This window comes from Heterocephalus glaber, unplaced genomic scaffold (genome assembly GCF_053883595.1).
Source record: "Heterocephalus glaber isolate CG9 unplaced genomic scaffold, H.glaber_assembly_v1.0 deba00001564, whole genome shotgun sequence".
Classification (NCBI taxonomy): Eukaryota; Metazoa; Chordata; class Mammalia; order Rodentia; family Bathyergidae; genus Heterocephalus; species Heterocephalus glaber.
Genome location: NW_028258351.1, coordinates 20013300 through 20035642, shown reverse-complemented (window position 1 = coordinate 20035642; position 22343 = coordinate 20013300). Strand labels below are relative to the sequence as shown.

Genomic DNA, 22343 nt, shown 5'->3' with positions numbered 1-22343 from the left:
CTACATCCTAGAGTTCACCTATCTGGGTCTAACCACACTCTGCACTGCGTCCCCAAGATGAATGGATCCTTTCCTCCCTAGACCTGTCTTAATGATTCCTACTGCCCTGTGCACTACAGCTGCTCGGAAGGCTTGGCTGTCCGCCTTCCCCTCTGCTTTTGAAGTTTCATTCATATGCTACCTCCTCCAGGAAGCTTTCTCTGACACCCAATGCCCCAAAGTGAGTTTGCTTCTTCTAAGCCCTAGTAGAGCACTCAGAATTCACAATGTACTTACTGAACACAGTCTTTTGGTCATGGAGATATCTAGTCTCCCCTAAGAAACCAAAATTCAGTTCAGGGACACGTTGTCCTAATATCCCTCCAGCAACAGACACTTAGTATGTAATATGCTTCAATGAAGGTGAAAGAATGAATTGATGGTTTGGTGGCTGTAAGTTCAAATCCAAGATTGATAGACCTTCCTGGAAAATGCCTCAATTACTGAGGAAAAAAAAAAGATTTTCACTGGTATAAAAGACTCAACGTAGGGCCAGGGATTTAGCTCAGTGGCGCTGTGCCTTCCTGGCAAGCACAAGGTCTTGAGTTTGATTCCCAATACCAAAAAAAGAAAAAAGAAAAAAAGCTAAATGTAAGTGATTGCAGGTTGCAAAGGAATTGTGATTTATATTATAGGCATATTATATTATGCCTTTTCTCTAGCCCAAATCTTAAACTCAATCGATAGCATCTATGGTCCCCAGTACAGTACAACAATTTCTCTCTCTCTCTCTCCCTCTCTCTCTCTCTCTCCCTCTCTCCCTCTCTCCCTCTCTCCCTCTCTCCCTCTCCCTCCCTCTCCCTCCCTCTCTCTCTCTCTCTCTCTCTCCCCCCCTCACCCCCCTCCCTCCCTCCCTCCCTCTCTCTCCCTCCCCTCTCTCCCTCCCTCTCCCTCCCTCTCTCTCTCTCCTCTCTCTACTGGGGATTGAACCCAGGGTCTTCACTTTGAGCTACATCCCCAGCCCTTATTTATTTTTTATTTTGAGACAGGCTCTTGCTAAGCTGCTAAATTGCCCAGGCTGGACTCCAACTTGCATTCTTCTTACCTCAGCCTCCCAGAGTGCAGGGATTACTGGCCAGTGCCACCATCCCCATCATCTTTTGCTTCTGTAATTAAAAACAAGTAATAACCCATGCTCAGCAAGCACTCCAACACTGAGCTACAGCTCTAGACTGAGAAGTATTTTTTGTTTGGGTTTTATTCCAGTACTGGGGATCAAACTCAGGGTCACTTAGCACTGAACTACATCCCCAGCTTTTTTGTTTGTTTGTTTGTTTAGAGTTTCTCTAAATGGTCTTGGAAAGACTTGAACCTGCAGTCCTACTGCCTCAGCCTCCCTCAGTACTGAGACCACAGATGTGCACCACCAGGCCCAGCTCCAAGAAGTGATTTTATAGAGAGAAGAAAGTCTGTCATTTACTACTATGGATCTAGTGCTTGCTAGATACAAGGCATTGTTCTAGGCCTTGGAGACTAACCACATGGAGGTGATATTCTAATAGGGAAGATGAACAATCCCAAAATAGACACAGTGCTATGATAAGAAAAAAACCAGGGTCAAAAGTCAAAGGATAAGGTGTGGAGAGACTGCTCCCTGAGTGAAAACAGGGCTTAATGTTCATAGAATCTTCCCTCATAGGGTTTCCAAGGTCCTTTTATTAAAGGTTGATATTTAAAGTCCAAAAGAGATATGAAATTTAAAGAAGAATCATCCAGGCATGGTGGCCCACACCTGTAATCCCAGCATTCAGGAGGCTAAGGCAGGAGAATCACTGAAAATTTGAGGCCTGCCTGGACTACGTAGTGAGTTGAAGGCCAGCCTCAACTACATAGTGAGACTGTCTGGAAAAACTGGAGAGGAGAGAGAGAGAGAGGGAGAACAACTTAAAGAGAAATATATTTTGCTATTTCAACATAGTGCCTGGCAGAGTAGGAATTCAAAGAATGTTGGTTGGATGATAACTGGCTGGGTGACCTACACAATACCAGAGCCTTCAGCTAAATGATAAATTCTCCCTTTCTAACTTTTCGTGGGGTTTTTTGTTTGTTTTCAATACCAGAGATTGAACTCAGTGCCTTTGCACTGAGCTACATCCCCAGACCCTTTTTTATTTTTTATTTTTTGAGTCAGGGTCCCACTTATGTGACTAAATTGCCAGGGCTAGGCTCAAACTTGAGATCCTCCTCCTTGGCCTCCCAGTGTGCTGGGATTATAGGCATGCGCCACTGCCCTTCCAGTTTGGAATAGCAACCAGTTCATGTTTGATTCAGAAATGCCCACTTCTGGGCTGGGGATGTAGCTCAGTGGCACCACACCTGCCTGGCAAGCACAAGGTCCTGAATTTGGTCCCTGGTACAGGGTGGGGAGTGGGGGGGCGAGATGCCCACTTCTGGTTGATCACTGACGCTTGGCTCAGGCATCCTGAACAGCCCTGCCTAGGGTATTTCTATAACACCTTGAAGGGAAAGAAAGTTGCATCTCTTGTCTTCGTTGCATTCTCAAAACCTTATTGAGTAAATGGCATCTACCAACTACCCAAAACAGCTCAGGTTCCCAAACTCAGCTCCTCCATCAGAATTTGTCCCCTCAGTTTCAAATTCCAGGGGGCTGCAAGTCAACAGAAGGACAGGAGTTTGGTGGGGATAAATTTGCTATGTGGTGTTTTAGGTTCCAGGAACCACCATACACACACACACACACACACACACGCACACGCACAGGCACACACACTCCGCCCTTTCCACTGTGTCTGTCTGAGATTGCCACCTGCTGCAGTCCTTGGGCCCCTTGCCAGGGGGTATTCCACCCTTTGCAGACCTCCAGTGTAGCTTGCTGAAAGGGGACTCATCGGGGTGAGAAAAAAAGACAGTTTAAGTTAAGGCCTCCTGTCAAGGTCCTGCCCTGATTGCTGGTACCAGGAAGGAAAGAGCATTTGCCCTTATCCAGGGATAAACTGAGGCCACAAGAGTCTCTGTCCAACCTTTACCCTCTATTGATAGAACCTGATATCCTGCCACATATATGCCCACAAATCCTTTGGAGCTTGTCCTCATTTCTTCTCCTGCAGCCTACCTGACATGCAGACCTCCTCCAGATCCAGAACCTCGTGCTCTCTCTGGCTTTGGAGCCTCCTTCTCGCCAGCTTCCGTCTTCACCGTCAGTCCTGGCTCCCACCCAGCTCCTTGATGGTCACTACCCACACCCCAGAGTGGCAGCTGCCTCCCCAGCAAAAGATAGCACGACACTGTTCATTGCTAATTTGGTTAACACCTGGCAACCCCAAGAGTTGTTGACATCACACCTATATAAACAGTATGACTGTCCCTGGAGAAAAATGATACCTGCTCACATACCTTTACACAGACAAGGTGGCTCTGGGTGTACCTGCTTCCAAACTACACTGATGAAATGAAGGGCTAAAAAGAAATAGAGTGCTTCTCACCAGCCTGAGTTGATTGTATCAGACAATTTCAGCTTAATTCCCATGGGGGAAAGCCAATGAGTCAAAGTTAACAAGACCAAAAGATCATGTATTCAGCTACTCAACAAACAGTACTAGGCACTGTTCTTAGCCTCAGGGATAAAGCAACTTTAAAAATAGCCAAATCTCTTTCTTCCTGGAGGTTTTCTTACAACAAAAGGAAAGAAAGGAGATAGACAATAGACACAGAAACTTGAATATGTCATACAGTAATAAATACTGAGAAAAAATTCTTTTTAATATTTTTCATTTAAAGTGGTAGCCCCTGGGCAGAGGATGTAGCTCAGTGGTGCCACTGCCTGTCTTGAAAGTACAAGGACCTGAGTTCAATCCCAGGTACCAAAAAAAAAAAAGAAAATAAAAGAAAAGAAAAAAGAAACATAAAGTGGTAGCACCCATGACTTATCTCTACCCCCAACAACTGGCATGTAGTAGATACTTAACCTTTGTTGAATGACTAGAAAACTTCCAGTGAATGTTTTTAAGTTACAAATCATTTTCACCAATCTCCTTTGCTACCCTTTCTTGCACCTTTTTCATTCTTTCAGCAAATGACTTCCATAATTTAAAACTCTAAGAAACAATCTCCTATTTAAAATTGCACAAGAGGTAATTGACCAAAAATACAGGTGGCTAACAAACCTGTGAATCACATCATACAACACATTTACAAGATTTTAAAACTGAAACTACAAAATACAGACAAGAACATGGTACCCCCATGTAGGGTGCTGAGGGGCCGTGTCATTGATAGTGCTAAAGTTTAGATGTACAATTCCTCCCAAAGGCTGATACATGAAAGCTCCGAACCATGGCGCTATTGGGAGGTGGTAGACCCTTTAAATCACAGAGCCTCATTGGATGTCTTAGGTCATTGGGCGTGTGCCCTTGAAGGGAACTAGGGGACCCTGGTCTCTGGTCTTTTTCTCCTTTTTTCCCTCTTGGTTGAAGCCGTGAACAGTTTGCTATACCATATACTCTTGCCTGCCATGATGTACTGCCCAGCCCCCAACCAAAGACCTAAAAATAAGAGATCTGCCATACCATAGACTGAACCTTCCAAAAGTATGAGCTGAAATAAACCATTTCTTTTAATGAGTTGATTATCTCAGGTATTTGTCACAATATTGGAAAGCTGACTAACAGAGTATCAAAAAACTTTAAAATTGCAACCTCTGTGTTCCAGCACGCCACTGATAGGAATTTGAAGAAAGGTATAATGGATATGTGCAAATATTTACCTAATGGGATGTTCCTCAAAGCATTTTTAGTAAAAAAAAAAAAAAAAAAAAAAAACAGAAACAACCTAAAGTATCGACAAACTGGAATCACGTGATAGCCACACAATATAATAGTATAATAGGATGTGATTGGCAATAGTAATGTTACAGAAGAATATTAACAATGAAAATGTTCCCAATAAAAAAAGAAAATGTTCACAATATGCAGTTAAATGAATAAAGCAGTTAATATGTATAGGATCCTATTTTTGCAAAATAGAAAAACATGCATATATATTTGGAAGAGTCTGAACATAGACACCAAAATGATGTTAACAGTGGTCATCTCTGGGAGATGAGATCATAAGCCAGTCTATTTTCTCTCTCTCCTCTCTCTCTCTCTCTCTCTCTCTCTCTCTCTCTCTCTCTCCTTTCACTTTGTTTTTTACATTTTGGCCAGAAATGTATTTGATGTAAAATTTTTTAAGTTTTCCTTTTTGGTACCAGAGATTGAACTTGGGACCTTGCGCTTTCGAGGCAGGTGGCAGAACCACTGAGCTAAATCCCCTAAAATTTTTTAAGTTTTAAAAATTAGAATCCATCCAAACTTAATAAAGCAAAACTATTTCCTAAACCTACAGAATTAGCTCCTTTTTAAAAATCCAGCCTCAGGAGGATCGCCATGAGCTGAAGGCCAGCCTGGGCTACATAGTGAGTTCAAGGCCGGTCTGCAATACAAAGTGAGACCCTGTCTCCAAAAAAAAAAAAAAAAAACAACATAGTCTGGGGACATTTTAGATCTAAACCATAAGAGACAAAGTCTAGCTATGTAGGCAGACTTTGAACTCAGTGTAGCCATCTGGCCTCCCACTTGGAATCCTCCTGCCTCAGCCTCCTAAGTGCTGGGATTGCAGGTGTGTGCCACCACACCTGTCTGAAATAAGTCACTTGAAATGGTTTTTCTGAGCAGCAAAAGCAATACCACCTCTCTTATTCCTGCTACTGATGTTCAAGTTCTGAGAGGACCATCGCCCTAGCATATGATGGTTAGCAGCATCCTATCCCTCTTAGCTGTGTCCTGGATATTTCATTTCCTAGTAAAGTATTATTAAAATTTTATTGTTAAACAGTTTTTAAATGGGATTTTTGTAGTTTTTAACATGAGAAACCATTTGTGATCAGATTTTTAAAAATAGATGTATAATTTTATTTATTTTGGATTCCCTTTTACTTCTCAGCAGTCTCATCCTTTGAATGACTTTCCTGGTCCTCCTCCCAGTGCTGTAAGAGACCCTGGGATATTATGTGGTAATCACTTGGCCATTATTTGTTGAATGGCAGTGTATTCAAGAAGAATTAATTAAAAATGCAAATAGTTGTTGGGTTTACAGGAACAGCTTTGGATTAAGATGAAGATAATGCCAAAAAAGAAAAAAGAAAAAAAAAAAAGGATGAAGATAATGTCCTGAGTTGCCTTCATACCATGTTTTTGAACCTTTGTTGTGAGGATAGTTGGGTGTTTTAAGATTTTAGAAACTGTCATACATATTATAAAAATTTTGTTTATCCCTATGTTTTCTTTTTAAGACTCACAGCATTACTTGAAAATTTATTTTGAAATACACATGGGAAATTTTTCGGTGGGGGGAGTGTATTTTCCCCATGGCTTGTGAGGTACAGATTACATCACCATTGCCTTTTTTTTAAGAAATAAGGAAACGCCATTGCCTTTTGCTGTTGTGCAGAAAGACAACCAAAGAGACTACCTACCCCATACTGTATCCAAACTCCTGTTTTTATGGATATTTTTGTATGTGAAAAATTATGGACTTTATATTGTTTCTATCAAGTCTATAATTGTGAATTAATTTATAATGTGAACAGGAGCAACAAAGAAAACATTTTTCCCTCAAAAATACAGGGCAAGGAGAGAAGAATCATGTGATGTGGACTTTGAGCAGCTTAGCTTCTGAAAGAGCTGGAATAAAAGTTACCCTTTGGGGAGGATCTATTAAAAAAAAAAAATCCAGCCTCTGCTGGGCATGGTGGCGTGTGTCTGTAATCCCAGTACTTGGGAGGCTGAGGCAAGAGGACTGCTGTGAGTTCAAGGCCAGCCTGGGCTCCATAGTGAGTTCAAGTTCAAGGCCAGCCTGAACTACATAATGAGACCCTGTCTCCAAAAAAACTAAAATAAAATAAAAATAATAATCCAGTGTTTGAGTCAAGTGCCTCCAGCAGAGATCTAAGTCCTGGGTTCTTGTGTCAGTCAGTGAAGTTGTAATGGGAAGGTTTCTGAGTCTGTGGCCTGGATCTTAAGAATCCATTCCTTTTTTGACGAATTTCTAATTTGCCCAACCTTGTGGCATTTACAGATGTAAAATTTCTACCTTACAATCTTTTTCACACCTATTAACTGACAACATAATGATATCTGGGCATTAGTAAATGGGATGTCCACTATAGCTAATCCAGAATGTAAGGATTGCTTCTCTTTGGGTCACTTGTCTGGTGACTATTTTATAAATACAGGAGAACAATAACCTGACCATTTATAAATATAATTTAGTAGGACAAATGACAGTCTATGGGATCCTAGAAGGAATTTCACACTAGTTTTTGTCAATTCCTGTATGATACAACATGAGTCTTGATGTCTACTCTGAAAATTACAAGAGGGCCCCATGGCCTTTACATAGAAAATATTTTCCGCTCAAAATTAGGAACCTGGGCTTTATTCAGGATCGTTCATAACCAGGGAGGCCAATTTCAACTCATAAATGGTGAATTACAGAAATGAGACATCCCAAGTTTCATGTTAATCACAGTAGAATGTCCCTTCCATTGAAAGGAAAATGTGTCCCTCTGGAGCGGAGCAGGGCAGGCACAGGGAAGACCCTAGCTAAGTGCTGGATACAGGATTTAGAGGAGAGTAGGGGAGCCCTTTCTCCAAGCATTTTGCTGTTTGCACAATTCTCTAAACCACATGTGTTACAGGATGGTTATTAAAACCCTGATAAAAAGATAGAGGGAGCAGTGTGAGAGCCAGACACCCAAACACACAGCAAAGGTGATCAAAGGGTGGCAATAGCCACCCTCCATCCACCTGCAGCCGAAGGGGCAGGCTCTGCCCCTGCCCAGGGCTCCCCACCCAGTGTGAGAACCCAGGCAGGCCTCTGCCGGGGGCTACTTCCTACCCCTGCTCAGGAACTCAGCTGTTTATTCACCTTCATCAGATCAGACCTACCACTGGTGATTTTGCTCAAGTTATTTCCCATCTCTGAGCTTCAGTTTCTTCATCTATGAAATGAGCAGGTTGAACCAGATGGCAACTGTTGACAGCGCCCATGAGTCAGAACCCCTCCTGTCATCCAGCCAAGAATCCTCCTGCTGGTGCAGAGAGCCCTGCCTCCCCTTGGCCAGTCCACCAAACATGATGGCAGACTCAGGCCCTCCTAGGTGAGTGAGGTTAGGTGACCAAAGAGAGTCTTATTTGTGCCAGTGTTCCTGTTTCTGTCCTGAGGAACTGCTGAACTTGCAGAATGTACCACTTCAGGCACACCTAGTATCCAGGATATTCATTTCCTGTGGCTGCCCTGACACCTTACCACAAACTTAGTGGCTTGGAACAACACATTTATTCTCTTAATATTCTGGAGATTAGAAATCCAAAGCAAGCCTTACAGAGCTAAAATCAAGGTATTGGCAGGATTGGCTCCTTCTGAAGGCTCCAGGGAAGAATCAGTTCCTGGCCTCTCCAATAGCTGCTCCCATCTTAACTCTGCTGTCTCTTCCCCTGATCTTCCTGCCTCACTCCTATAGAAAACTTTTGACCACATTGGGCCCACCCATATAATTTAGAACAGTGATGCCAAAGCTTTTAGAGCTTTCAATGATAATAAACAGCCAGCTGTGGCACACGTGCGATTGGTTCACCACCACTGATCCAGGATAATCATTTGATCACAAAATGCTTCACTTAATCATACCTCCAAAGTCCCTTTAGTCATACAAGATAACATATAAATTCTGGGGATTAGGGCTCAGGAATCTTTGGGAGGCTAATCTGCCTCCCATTTCTGATATTCTGCAATTTTACCTGCACCATACCTGCTATCTGCAAGTCATCTCTGAATTGTTCTTTGAATTGACCATCTTTCTAAGATGAACTTAAATCCTGCATTCTCTTCTGAGTCCTAAACAATCACACCTATGAAATCATAGAATCAACTGTTGGTTTTATTTCTCTAATACTCCCTAAAATAAATGCATAACTATTCAGATTTCAAATATTCATCTGCATACAAGCCAAATCACTTTGCATACGACTAGTAGTTCACAAACCTTACTTGGGAGAGCAAAAAAATAGAATCCAGCCTCCTGATTTTACAGAAAAGGGTGCTTTATCCCAGCAAGAACACCAGCAAAACTTCAGCTACACCCACAGCTTCTCCCTCCTGTCTGCATCCTCATTAATCCTAACTTGAAAGTACGTCATCTCTTTCTTCATAGCATCCCAGCATTGATGACTCATATGACCTGGTCTCCCTGTTACCCTCGTGGATACCCAGTCTCACTTTGTATTTGGAGAGTGAGGTTTACCACTGCTTCCCCTTGACCATCTGCACATCTGACTGAGATGTGCTCCGCAGTAGCTCACTTCTTTAGCCCACATCTGGACAGCAGCCAAGCCCTGGGGAAGAACACACTGGAAAGAGAGGTCAGCAGTGACTGGTGACTTTGTACGATGCCCCCTGCCAATTGTCCCAGCTGCAGATTGAACTTTGAAGCCACTTTGAGAAGACAGAGTTCTTTCTATACATAGTATGGGATGACATAATTATTCTCTTATTACATAACACTCAGAATGCAATAAAAATAGCTATCATTTATTGAATACTTAGTACAGAACAGGATAGTGATGAGTGCTTTACAAACACCCATTCACAACGATACTATAAAGTAGCTATTAGTGTTCCCACTTTACAAATGACAAAACCTGTCTCAGAGAGGTTAAGCAACTTGTCCAGGATCACACAGCTAATGTGTATTCAGAGAACCTCAGAGATACCAGAAGACTTGGAAATCTGACAAATGAGAAAACTAAGACATTGAGCAACTTGCCGAAAACAGAATTAGTGGCAGAGTCAGGGACAAAACCAGATCAGGAACTCCCAGATCAGTCTCTTACTTCAGATTTTCTCTCTTTTAAGCTATTGTATCTAGGGTTATTTCCCCAGATGCCCACTTACTTGCTACTTTTTTCTGATCAGTCCACATACCATTCCTCCCTTGGTGTGTTTGCCCCTTACCAGTTTTTCTCTAAGGGAAAGCTGGGAAAGCTGGGACCTAAAGACAGTCCCAGAGTAAGCCTTCTCCCTCCCTCACTCTGACATAGAAAAGCACAGGAAGTAGTAGGAAATCTCCATGAGTGTGTATTCATTAATTTGGAATGAGTAATAATGTAGCCTGAAAAGGATGAAAGAAAGGAAAAAAGAGACTACTAGACAGATAGTCTGTGAAAACAAGATTAGATGGAGTCATGATTGAAAGAGAAACTCATTCATAGAAATTCTAACCTAGTAAGAACGTGAACATGTGGCAATAGGGGACTGGCTCAATCAATAATCTTACATATGTTCGGTGGAATACTACGCAGTCACTAAAGATGATGCCGTGGAACCATGTGCAATGATATGAGAAAGAAAATGGCTCCATTTTATCTTTATACACAAAAGACCAGAAGGATCTATTTATAAATGGTGACTATCTCTAGGTGAGTTATACTTTCTCTTTTGTGTTTATCCATATAGTCCCAATTTTCTCCATTGAATATTTATATTATATAGATATTACTTTTATAATCCAAGACATAAAAATCATCAAAAACTTTAGATGCAGTCATTAAGAAATGCTATTTTCTGATGCCCATGCTGTGAGTTTGAATGTACAAGAAAATAAAGGACCAACATAATCTCTTTATAAGCCAGGGATGGTGGCACACGCCTGTAATCCCAGCACTTGAGAAGCTGAGGCAGGAGGAACAATTCGAGTTTGAGGGTTCTCTGGGCTACATAGTGAGTTCAAGGCCACCCTGAACCACATAGCAAGACCAAGTCTCAAAAAAGCCAAAAATTAATCCATACATAAGTAAATAAATAAATACCTCTTTACAGAGCTGGCTGTGCAGTTTAACAATTCTCCTACCCTAGTAGAAAAATAAGCAATGAATATAAAATAGGTGATTTGTGGAAGAAATACAAATCCCCAATAAACACCTAATAAGGCTGTCAACCATGTCATTAATAACTTTAAAATGTAATTGATATTTATATTATTATATTTATAGTTTAAACTACAAAAATAGGAAATAGGGGCTGGGGATGTAGCTCAGGTGGTAGAGTACATGCTTATCATATATAAGGCCCTGGAGTTCAGTTATCAGCACCAAAATACATAAATACATTTTTTAACTTTAAAAATAAAAATGTAAATTAAAATGATAATGAGAGATCACTTTTTGCTTATCAGATGACCAAAGTTTAAAATACATCATAATGCCCACTGATGGTAAAAGTGTAAAGAAGCCTATTCCTTCTTAAAACTCCAGTAGGAGTGAAAAATGCTATACCTGTCTCTCAGCCACCATGAGGGATTAAATACGTAGAGCTTTGCTCCCTCCTGCCACCTCACAGAAAAGACAAAATGAGAATTTTTAAACATATAAACCCACAGAGACTAGCAAAGGAGACAACAGTGGGCAAGAGACGTCCAGAGAGTCTTGGAAGCCTGTGAGCAGGCTGTGGCAGGGAGCATGCTGTGGAACAGAGAAGGCGGAAATCTAGATGCCAACCCGAGCAACGAGGGTGGTGCTTCTGAACTGCAGGAAGATCAGGAGTTGGAGGTGCCAGCTACTTCAGAAACATCATGGTCAGGGCTAAAAACAGGAAGACCTGCTGCAAGTAAGTTATGTTTACAAAGCATTTAGACATGGACTTCATGGCCCAGGCAATGGACAAGCCAAGGGATTTCTCTCTCCCCCATTCCCACAAGAGAAAGAGGTTGGTTAGTTAGTTAGTTAGTTAGTTAGTTATTGGTACCGGGGATCAAACTCAGGACCTTTCGCTTTTGAGGCAAGCAACAGAACCACTGAGCTAAATCCCTAGCCCAAGAGTTTATTTTCTATAGAAGATGACCAGAGAAATTCCAGGCTTAGGGGGACTGAGCATAACAGAGAATGGTGGTAAATCACTACCCTATCGAGGGAAGGAGAATCTGGAGGGAGGATTCTTCCAAATCCACATATTGAATGATGAGACCCAGCTCCCTTCCTGTGGTAGCCTCTCAGAAAATTTCCAGCCTGGCTTGTGCCCTCCAGGTAGAAAATCAGAAAGTTCTTCTGGGAGGTCTCCAAAGCACACAGTCTGGTTCCTCCATTTGATCACCCTACACGGAGGCCCAACAACCAACAAGCCCAGACCGCACATACACACACACACATACACACACACACACACACGCACAGCCTCCAACTAGCTTCAAGTTCCTTGATCATAAAAATGCTCATTCAGTCTGGGGGTGTAGCTCAGTGGTAGAGTGTTTTTCCAGCATTCCCAAGGCCCAGGGTTTGATCCCCAGCACTGCAAAAATAAATTAAAATGAGCAGTCAACAAGAAATCACCAAGTATTTGAGGAATCTCCAATGTGAAATAACATAAAAGAAATTCAGGAGTAACTGATGCAGTGCAGAAAACTGGGGGAAAACCAGTAAGTATCTTTAGTGAAACAAAGATATTACATTATGAAACAAGATGAAGAACTGGGTCACACACACAAAAAAAAGAAATGAGAACAAGACCACTTTTTTTTTTTCTTTCGGTACTGGGGATCAAACTCAGGACCTTTCACTTGCCAGGCAGGCACAAGAGCACTTTTTAAAACTGAGAGTTGAAATAAAAATATTCACTTGAAGGATATGACCACAAAATTGAGAAAAATTTTTCAGTGAGGAGAACAAATGACAGGTCTCCCAAATGGAGATTAAAAACAAGAATATGAGAGGATAAATCCAAAATTCCAATATCCAAATGTTAGAAGTTCCAGAGAAAGAAAGAGTGATAAACAAAATTGAAGAGGAAGAAATCATCTTTAAGATAATAACTTAAGAAATTTTACTGGCATAGTGCTATAATGGCACAGACCTTTAATTCTAGCACTCTGGAAGGCTGAGGCAGGAGGATCAGAAGTTCAAGTCCAGGGCTGGGGATTTAGCTCAGTGGTTCCACCACCTGCTGTGCAAGCACAAGGACCTGAGTTCAATCCCCAGTACCAAAAAAAAAAAAGTTCAAGTCCAGCTCAGGCAACTTAATGACTTAGCAAGAGCCTGACTCAAAATAAAAAATAAAAAAGGTTCAGGATGTATCTCAGTACAAAGAAGGCCCTGGGTTCAATCCTCAGTACTAACTAACTAAATAAATAAATCCCCAGAATTGAATAACACAAGAACTCACATTGAAAGGGTCTCCTGAATGTGCAGACAAATGAATTTAAACAACAAATGAAACTTCAGAATCCCAAAAACGAAAAGAGACTCCTAAAAACTTTCACATATATAAAACCAGGTCCCATACAAAGGATCAAGAATCAGAATAACACAGGATTTCTCTACAATAAGTTAGAAGCCTGAAGCCAGTGAAACACTGTCTTTTAAATTTAGTGGGGAATTATTTCCAACTCAGTATTTTAACTCAAGCCAGAGTTTAAAAACAAAAAAAAACACCACCTATGTTTTGGAAGTTGTATGCCACCAAAATATCAAAGTAAATGAAGAAGAAAATGTGGAATCCATACCAAAGGACAAACACTGCATGAAACTCTCTCATGTGACATACTTAGAACAGTCAAATTCATAGAAATGGAAAATAGAGTGGCAGTGTCCAGGAATTGGGTGGAGGGGGGAATGAGGAATTAGTGTTTAATGGGTCCAGTTTCAGTTGGGGTAGATGGAAAAGCTCTGGAGAAGGATTGTGGGGATGACTGCCCAGCAGTGTGGATGTATCTAACACCACTGAGCTGTATGTTTGCTTTTTTTTTTTTTTTTTTTTGGTACCGGGGGATCGAACTCGGGTCCTTGCGGTTGTGCAGCAGGCAGCGAAACCACTGAGCTAAATCCCCAGCCCTGAACTGTATGTTTAAAAGGGTTAATGCTACTTTATGCTACACAATAAAAAATGAAAAATGGAAAATGGTTAAAATTAAAGTAAAAGGTGGGTTGGGGATTTAGCTCAGTGGTCCCACCGCCTCCTGCCTTGCAAGTGCAAGCTCCCGAGTTTGATCCCCGGTACCAAAAATAAATACATACATACATATATAAAATTGTATTACAATAAAAGACACATTGCCATTAATCCCCCTCATTTCAAACACACTTAATCTCATTGCTCTCCCCCCACCCTTTTGTTTGAGAGAGGGTCTCTTGCTATGTAGTTCCATCTGTTCTTCAACTCACTATGAACCCCAGGGTGACCTTGAATTTGCAGCAATCTTCCTGCCTCAGCCTCCTGAGTGCTGGGATTACAGACATGTACCATGACACCTGGCTCATTTTTTCTACTTTGTGAAGCACTTCTTGGAAGTTCTTTTTTGCGTCTTTACAAAGTGTGATTAAAAAATACAGTGAGTGCTGCTGCCACCTGTCATCCAACAAAAAAGTGGAGGCATAAAAGTATTCCGACATGTCCTCATCCACATTATTCACCAAGTCTGGCACCATGCAACCTCTGGCTCTTCGCCAAAGTCAAAATGACCATGAAAGGGAAATGTTTTGCATCGATTCAGGACAACAAGATAGCAAAGTAAAGGGCAACTAAAGACACAAAAGAGGACTTCCAGAACTGCTTCAGAAAGTGGAAAGAATGATGGGGTAAGTGTATCTGAAGTGAGGCAGAGTGTTCTGAGGGGGGTTAATGGCAATGTGTCTTTTACTGTAATAAATTTTTTAAAGTAAGCATTCACCATATTTTTGGTCATATCCCATATATCTAGTTCCATTTAGAAACTAAAAGTAAACCCAAGCCCCAAACAATGCAGTCCTACAGTTTAGAGAACATTGTCATGATTATTGCCCTCTGGTTAAGTATCACAAAGATCTAATAAAATAGGGGCTGGGGATTTAGTTCAGTGGTTTTGCCACCTGCTGTGCAAGCACAAGGACCCAAGTTCAATCCTCCGTACCAAAAAAAAAAAGATCTAGAATAGATACATTCTATAGAATGTATAGAATAGATAGATCTAAAATAGAGACATTTTGCCATTTGTAGACAAGAAAATAGGTTGAAGGAAGTAAGTGGCCCGTAGTAATTCAGCAGTTGAGCCAAGGAGTGAACACTCGGTCAGTTCAGCACGATTTTAGTATATTACACTGATTGTGTCTTCGTCAGTTCCAGAAAAACCTGCCTGCCCCCAAGAACCTCTCTCTATAGCCCAGAGGGATGCTCTCTGAGGAGCCTCAGAAACAGAAAACCAAACTGAGGTGATCAGGATTGCTGGGAGAGGAGCCACCAAAGCAAGCCCCTAGTATTATCCACCTAGAGACACAACCGGCTTCACACACTGACCCCAGCCTCTGACAGCCTGCCACCACCTAGGCAGAGAGGGTCCTCAGATGCCAGGAGCCCCCTACTCTGGTGTCTCTCAGGTCAGCCCTCTCCTGGCCCAGGCCTTCTCCAGTCAGTCCCCCACCCCTGCCCTTGACTCTCCACCATCCCAAGGCACCTGGTCCTGGGTCCTCAGCTGATCCGATCCACAGCAGCACACAGGCCCACACTGAAACAGCTGGAAACAGCTGGAACAAAGCAGAAGTCAACAGGAAGCATGAGAATCACTGTCTGACACAAGACATGAGGGACAGGAAGTGATTAGAGCCAGGAAGGCTGGGGCCTGCTGTCTAGAAATGAGGCAACCCTGCCAGCCTCGTTGCTCAGCTGGAGTTGAGCAAGACCTCAGTGCTTGGGAGAGAGAAGAAATGCCAGTCCCAGCCCCTCAGCCAGGCCTTCAGGGCTGTCCATCTCCACTGCGTGTGTGCAAGCCACTGGTCTTTCAGCAAACATTCTTTCTCCCCCACTCTGCAGCCTCCGTCCCTGTACTCAGAGGATACAGAGAGGGGAAGAGCTGTCGCTAAGCAAGAAGAGGTGACAAGTGGATGTCAGTGTTATTTTTATCTCTGGGAGGCCCAGCACAGAACTTGGTACAGCACATAACATGATGGGTAAAAGAACAAATGAGGGCTGGGGGTGTGCCTCAGTGGGAGGGCACTTGCCTAGCGTGAGTCCCTGCTTTCGGCTCCCACAGAGGAAGAAGAGAGGACCTCTGGCCTCTGCAGTGGCTGCAGTTCTCATTCGTCACTTAATCTTACCCAACAGAGGAGGACCCATTGCTAAGAACAGCTACTGGCAGGGCTGGGGATTTAGCTCAGTAGCTCAGTGATGCCGCCACCTGCCTTGAAAGTGCTAGGTTCCCAAGTTTGACCCCTGGTACCAAAAAAAAGAACAGCCACTGGTAACAAATGTGAAAGTAATGGGCAAACCATGTTTTCTTCATAAATGAATACTGAGCAAAAAAATTAAATAGCCAGGCATGGTGGCACACACTTGTAATCCCAGCTACTCAAGAGGCTGAGGCAGGAAGATCACCACGTTTGAGGCCAGCCTGAGCAATTTAGAAAGACCCTGTCTCAAAAATAAAAAGGGGGCTGGGAATGTAGCTCAACACTCTCTGAGTTCAAACTCCTATACTGCAAATATATATATATCCTCCTCAATTTCCACTTTCCAGGTACTGCAAAATACAATAAAACTTAAAAAAAATGCCTTGTCTAGGGTTAAAAACAGACAAACAAGAACTGCTAGTGCAGCCTTTCCTTGAGAATTCCTTTCCCCGGGGATGTGTTATCTCTCCAAGGTCACCCATTGAAAGCAGGGGCCATGTTGTCCTCTCTCATCCTTAGGAGTACCCAGTGGACATTAGCAAAACATCATCCAGATTTATTTTATTTATTTATTTATTTATCTATCTATCTATTTATTTGTTTATTTATTTATTTATTTATTTCAGTACTGGGTTTTGAACCCAGGGCCTTCAAAATGAGCTACATCCCTAGCTCTTTTTATTTTGAGACAGGGTCTCACTTAGTCACTAAGTTGCCCAAGCTGGGCTTGAATTTGTGATCCTCCTGCCTCAGCCTTCCACAATTGCTGAGATTACAGGCCTCAGCTACCATGCCCAGCATCACCCTGATTTAGAGCACACAAGTAGCCTCACCTACTGGGCTGAGGAATCCACAGCAGTGGGGCTGAGCTTTTGAATGCTATGGCGAAGGCTTGCATGAGGGCAGGGCCACAGTGGCCCTCAGCTCCTCTTAGCTTTTTTCACAATACCCTAAAGCCACGAAGGGTGTGAAACGGCAGAGCATGCTGAGACCCCAAGATCTGCCTGAAAGTCTTCCTCCTCCATTGCACCCATCTCCTGAAGGAAGAAGCTACTTGGCCTGCAGCACACCCACAACACATCAAAAGCAGCCCGCAGGTTTGCCACCTGCTGACCCCTGCTCTCTGTCCTCATGTCCCTGCTTCTCAGACAAAGGACGCACTAATGACTGAGGTGGCCCCTTCTCAAGGGTTGCTCCTTCTTTCTCGCTTCCCCCAATTGACCACCCTACAAGGGCTGCCCATCCGACACCACACTTCTCTTAGTGCACCCCAAACTTTACAGAGGGTTACTATATGCTAGGCATTTTGCTAATTATTTTACCTATAATATGCTGCTTTAACCTCAAGCAACTAGGTAGAGACTGTTACCATTTCCATTTTGCAGATGAGAAACCAAGACCCAAAGGAGGTCACACAATTGCCCGAAGTCACACAGTAAGTAGACTCATCCTAACTTATAATGGCACGGTTCTATGAAATTGTGTTTGTTCCAGGATGCTGTAAACTCTGAGGGAAGAGCGGGTTTGCTTCTCTCGCACCTCTCGTGTTGCACGGAGACTAACTAGCTGAGTGTTGTTTTCAGCTTCAGAACCTCGATTGAGTATGAGTCATTATGGGGAGTTTGTTAGAAGTGCAGACTCTTATCTCAGGCACCACCCCACTCCTACAGAATCAAAATTTGCATTTTCATATGAGAACCAGGTAAAAAGACCACACTGGTGTCAACTGAATTGAATGGGTGGCACCCTATAGTCTTCCACAACCAAAGCAAGCATAAGAAAACAAAAAAACTCACAGGCCTCTTGATCTTGAGGACTGCACCTCCAGAGAGCGTACAGAGGCAAAAAGTTAGGGCTGGACGCTCCCCCACACTCTGCTCAATTTCCACTTTCTTGGTACTGTGGCAAGCTCTTGGCCCAAGGCTTCTGGGTAGCAAGGGGACGTCTCTAATGCTCCACCTTCTGGTATTACTGGGTATTGCTCACTCGTTTCGGCCCCGGTATCCCCTCCCAGAGCTGCAGCTCCCTGTGTGAGGCTCCTGTAGGGGATTTCTTGGTTCTTACTAAGCTGATTTATTTCTGCTCCTTCAGCATTCACCATTCGCTTTTCTTGTCACTTGTTCAGATAACTCCTTACTCTCTAACCGTAATGCATAACACTGTTTGCTTAGCCCCTTGGCTTCAATTAAATTCAGTTCGTCAGGCAGGTGTTGAGCTCCTATGGGTACAAAGCATCACAACTCCCACATTCTTCAGACTAGCGTCAAAGTGGGAGACTCGCCAGGCAACTAGTGTCTGGATTAAAGGGAAAGGAGTAAAGATTTAAAACTGGTCTCTACCAGAAAGCATTTACATTCACAAAAACAGATTTCCATTTACCTGTATTTATACCCATCTAAAATCAACAAGGAGCCAAGAATTTAGCTCAGTGGTTCCACCGCCTACCTCGCAAGAGAAAGGTTCTAAATTCGATCCCCGTTACCAAAAATAAATAAATAAATAAATACATAAATAAAATCAACAAGGAGGGCGGGGATTTAGATCAGTGATGCCGCCGCCTGCCTTGCAAGCACAAGGTCCTGAGTTCTATCCCCGGTACCAAAAATAATAATAATAATAGTAAAATAAAATAACAAGATCAACAAGGAGATCCAATAGAAAACTGAGCAAAAGGTACAGATGAGCTCATAGCAAAAGACATGCAGATAGTCAAAGATATTTTTAACAAATTGACTTGTTTTATACCTTTCTTATATTCTTTTGTAATCAGCTTTTTTAAATTACTCTTTCCCCATAAGCTTCTTAATTATACATTCTTTTATTACTCTTTTAATGCTTACCTTAGAAATTGCATTTATCCTTAAATCAATAATTTATACTTTTACCACTCCCCAGATAATACATTTAAATACTTAGTCCCCTTTTACCTTTTGGCTATTATTGTCAAGTAATTCATCTTTTTTTTTTTTGCAATAATCAAGCTATCTGCAGATCATTATTAACAAATATAAATATCCTCAAGGGTATTGCTAGGAAATGGTAGACAAATTGTATTAGAAGTAGAAAAAATTACGTCTTCAATATCTACTGAGCAAAACTTGAATTAACAGAAATTCTAGTTTACAAAGATTTAATTTACTGTCTAAAATTCTCACCCAAAAATGTTTATGTAAAACAAATGCAGAATCAAAAGCAATATATATATTATATTACAATAGGAGCTAACACAAAGCACATAGGAACCAAGGAGTTTTCAATGTTTATGCTTAATTTTCTCATTGAATGTAAGAAGAAAAGGCTATTGTTATTCCATTTTACAGAGGTGGTGTGTACACAGAGGTTAAGTAACCTGCCCAAGGTCACACAGTTGGTACCCAGTAGTTCATCATATATAAGTATATATATGATTTTATATATATAGTTATATTTATATTATGTTTACTATATTATATTTTTTTTTGTTTTTTGAGACAGGTTCTCACTCTGTATTTCAGGATAGCCTTGAACTCACTATGTAGACCAGGCTGGCCTTGAACTTGTGGCAATTCTCCTATCTCAGCCTCCTGAATGCTTGGATTACAGGCGTGGGCCACCACACCCAGCTATTCATCATTTATTTTTTAAACCAAAATTATTATTGTCCTATACAATCAATATTCAAGTATTTTCTCCACATATTTATCTCTTTTCTTTCATTCATTCCTGCATTTCTCTGCTTCCATCAGGATTCTCCTCTTTCTACCTCTCTCAGCAATAAATTGTTTTACAATTTGCAAACCTGTTTGCTATAGTTCAGGTGTGGAGTGTTCCACCGGAGGCCCATGTGTTAAAGGATTGATCCCAAGCTTGGCGCTGTTAGGAGGCAGTGGAACCTTTAACAGGTGGAGCTTTTAGGTCACTGGGGTACAGTGAGGACCGTGGGACCCTGCCCTTCTTTCTCTCTTTCATTTGCATCACAAGGTGACCAGTTTCACTCTGCCACATCCTCCCTGCCTTACCAAAGTAACAGGGCCAATTAGTCATGGACTGACACCTCCAAAACTGTGAGCCAAAATAAACCTATTCTGCTTATTTGTTCCAGGCATCTGTCATAATAACAGGAAGCTTACTAATACATGCTTTACTCGACTTCCCTTTCTTTCTTTCTTTCCTTCCTTCCTTCCTTCCTTCTTTCTTTCTTTCTTTCTTTCTTATCAGGAATTGGACTCATGGCCTTGTACCTGCCCAGGCAGGCACTGCACTCAGGCACTGCACCACTGAACTACATCCCCAGCCTTCCACCTTCATCTTTGATTTTTCATCTTCATATTTTTCTCTGCAGAAAATTCTAGATTGGCAACTATTTTCTTTCAGCCCTTTAAAGACTACACCATGCATCCTTGACTTTCATTGTCTCCTGATTTCTACCATTTATCTCAAAAGTGAGCTGTCAGCATTATTATGGCTCCTGTAAAGGTAATGTGTCTTTTTTCCTCAGAATTCGTTTCTCTTCAGTTTCAGAAGTCTCACTACCATGCTCCTAGGTGTGAGTTTTTGTATTTATTTTGCTTGAGATATGTAGAGTTTCTTAGATTTGAGGTTTAAAGTCTTTCATCAATATTGTACTATTCAATCAGAAACTATTCAACTATAACTTCTGACACAGAGTTCCTTTACTTAAGTGAGAGATGAGTGTGTTAAGACATTTATATCATGTTCCATATGTTCCTATGCTCTTTTCTGTAGTTTTCATCTTTTTTCCCCAATTCATACTTCAGACTGTTTCCTACTGACCTGTCTTCCAATTTACTAATCCTCTCTTCTGTTATATCATGTCTGCTATTAAATTTATATTTTTTGTTTCAGTAATTGTGTTTCTCATTTCTACAATTTCCGTTCATTTTTTAAAAAAAAAAACTTCTAATTTTTCTTCAATTTTCTTGCATGTATTAGAGTCTATCTATGATAATGCCAATATCTTATCTAGATTTTATTTTTTTGTTTTGGAGATAGGGTCTGGCTATAGAATTTAGGCTGGCCTTGAACTCACTGTGTAGCCCAAGCTGGCCTGGAACTCACAGCAGTCCTCCTGCTTCGGCCTCCTGAGTGCTGGGATTACAGACATTTATCACCACACCTGGCCTTTTTTTTTTTTTTTGAGATGGATTTCACTATGTGAAATCCGGTTTGGCCTCAAACTCCTGAGTTCAAACAATCCTTCTGCCTCTGCCTCCCAAGTAGCTAGGACTATAGGTATGTGGAACCGTGCTTGGTTCTGTTTCTGTCATTTTCTTCTCTTAGTTTTCCACACATATTTGCTAATTTTTGTTCAATGTTAGATTCTGGATAGAATTAAAAATTGTGGAAGCTCTGCATGATGTTATTCTCCAGAAAAGATGTGAATTTCTTCTTCTTTATTCCCCAAACAGAGGAGGCTCAGATCAATTGATCCAATCAGGAACTGAGATTTCAGGCTTTGTGTGGCCTGGTCTACTTCTGGAGCTACCTTGTTTCTAGATCATAACCCTTCCCAAGTCTCACCGAACTCCTGGAGTGTTTACCAGATCCTTTATTTCCATCAGAACACAAACTCTAAATTTTGAATCTCCTGTTCCTGAACCAGGCCAGAAGCTATGCTTAACACTAGCTTTCTGCTTTGTTTGTGCCCCTACCCCCAACACACACATACACATACAGAATATGATTTGGCAAATTCTGTGAGGGAAAAAACTGTATGGAATGTGGGGCTTACTTCTTTTGTCCCCTTTTCCCCAGGATCTTTTTGTTGTTGAGACAGTCTCACTATGCAATTCAGGCTGGCCTCAAACTCATAGCAATCCTCCTGCCTCAGCCTCCCAAGGGCTGGGATTACAGGTGTGTTCCACCATGCTAGGCTTCCCCAGGATCTTGGTTCTTTAAATTCCATTTGCCTTTGACTCTACTTTTTGAGCCCCATGATATTGCCAAGGCTTTAGGCCACCACTTTCTCCTAAGCCTCAGTGCCTCTCAAACTAATCAGCAAATGGGCCGGGGATGTAGTTCAGAGGTTCTGCTGCCAGCCTCACCAGCACAAGGTCCCGAGTTCGATCCCTGCTACCAAAGCAATCAAGAAGATCCCCTTCAACTTAAAACATTTTCTTT

At 41.8% G+C, this 22343-nt stretch overlaps 1 protein-coding gene and 1 long non-coding RNA gene across 4 annotated transcripts in view; one reads left to right on the top strand and one right to left on the bottom strand.

Moving 5' to 3' along the window:
* Ndel1 (nudE neurodevelopment protein 1 like 1) overlaps positions 1-15628 on the bottom strand; it is a 52118-nt gene extending 36490 nt beyond the window's left edge. The window contains exon 1 of the mRNA XM_004857501.4: positions 15512-15628. The gene's annotated coding sequence lies outside the window, so the exon portion shown is untranslated. The remainder of the gene's footprint in view (positions 1-15511) is intronic.
* Positions 1-22343, top strand: part of LOC106010447 (uncharacterized) — a 34132-nt gene that overhangs the window by 3142 nt on the left and 8647 nt on the right. For all 3 annotated transcript variants that reach the window (XR_015443234.1, XR_015443233.1, XR_001184252.3), the window contains exon 2: positions 17609-17658. This is a non-coding gene — a long non-coding RNA (uncharacterized LOC106010447). The remainder of the gene's footprint in view (positions 1-17608; positions 17659-22343) is intronic.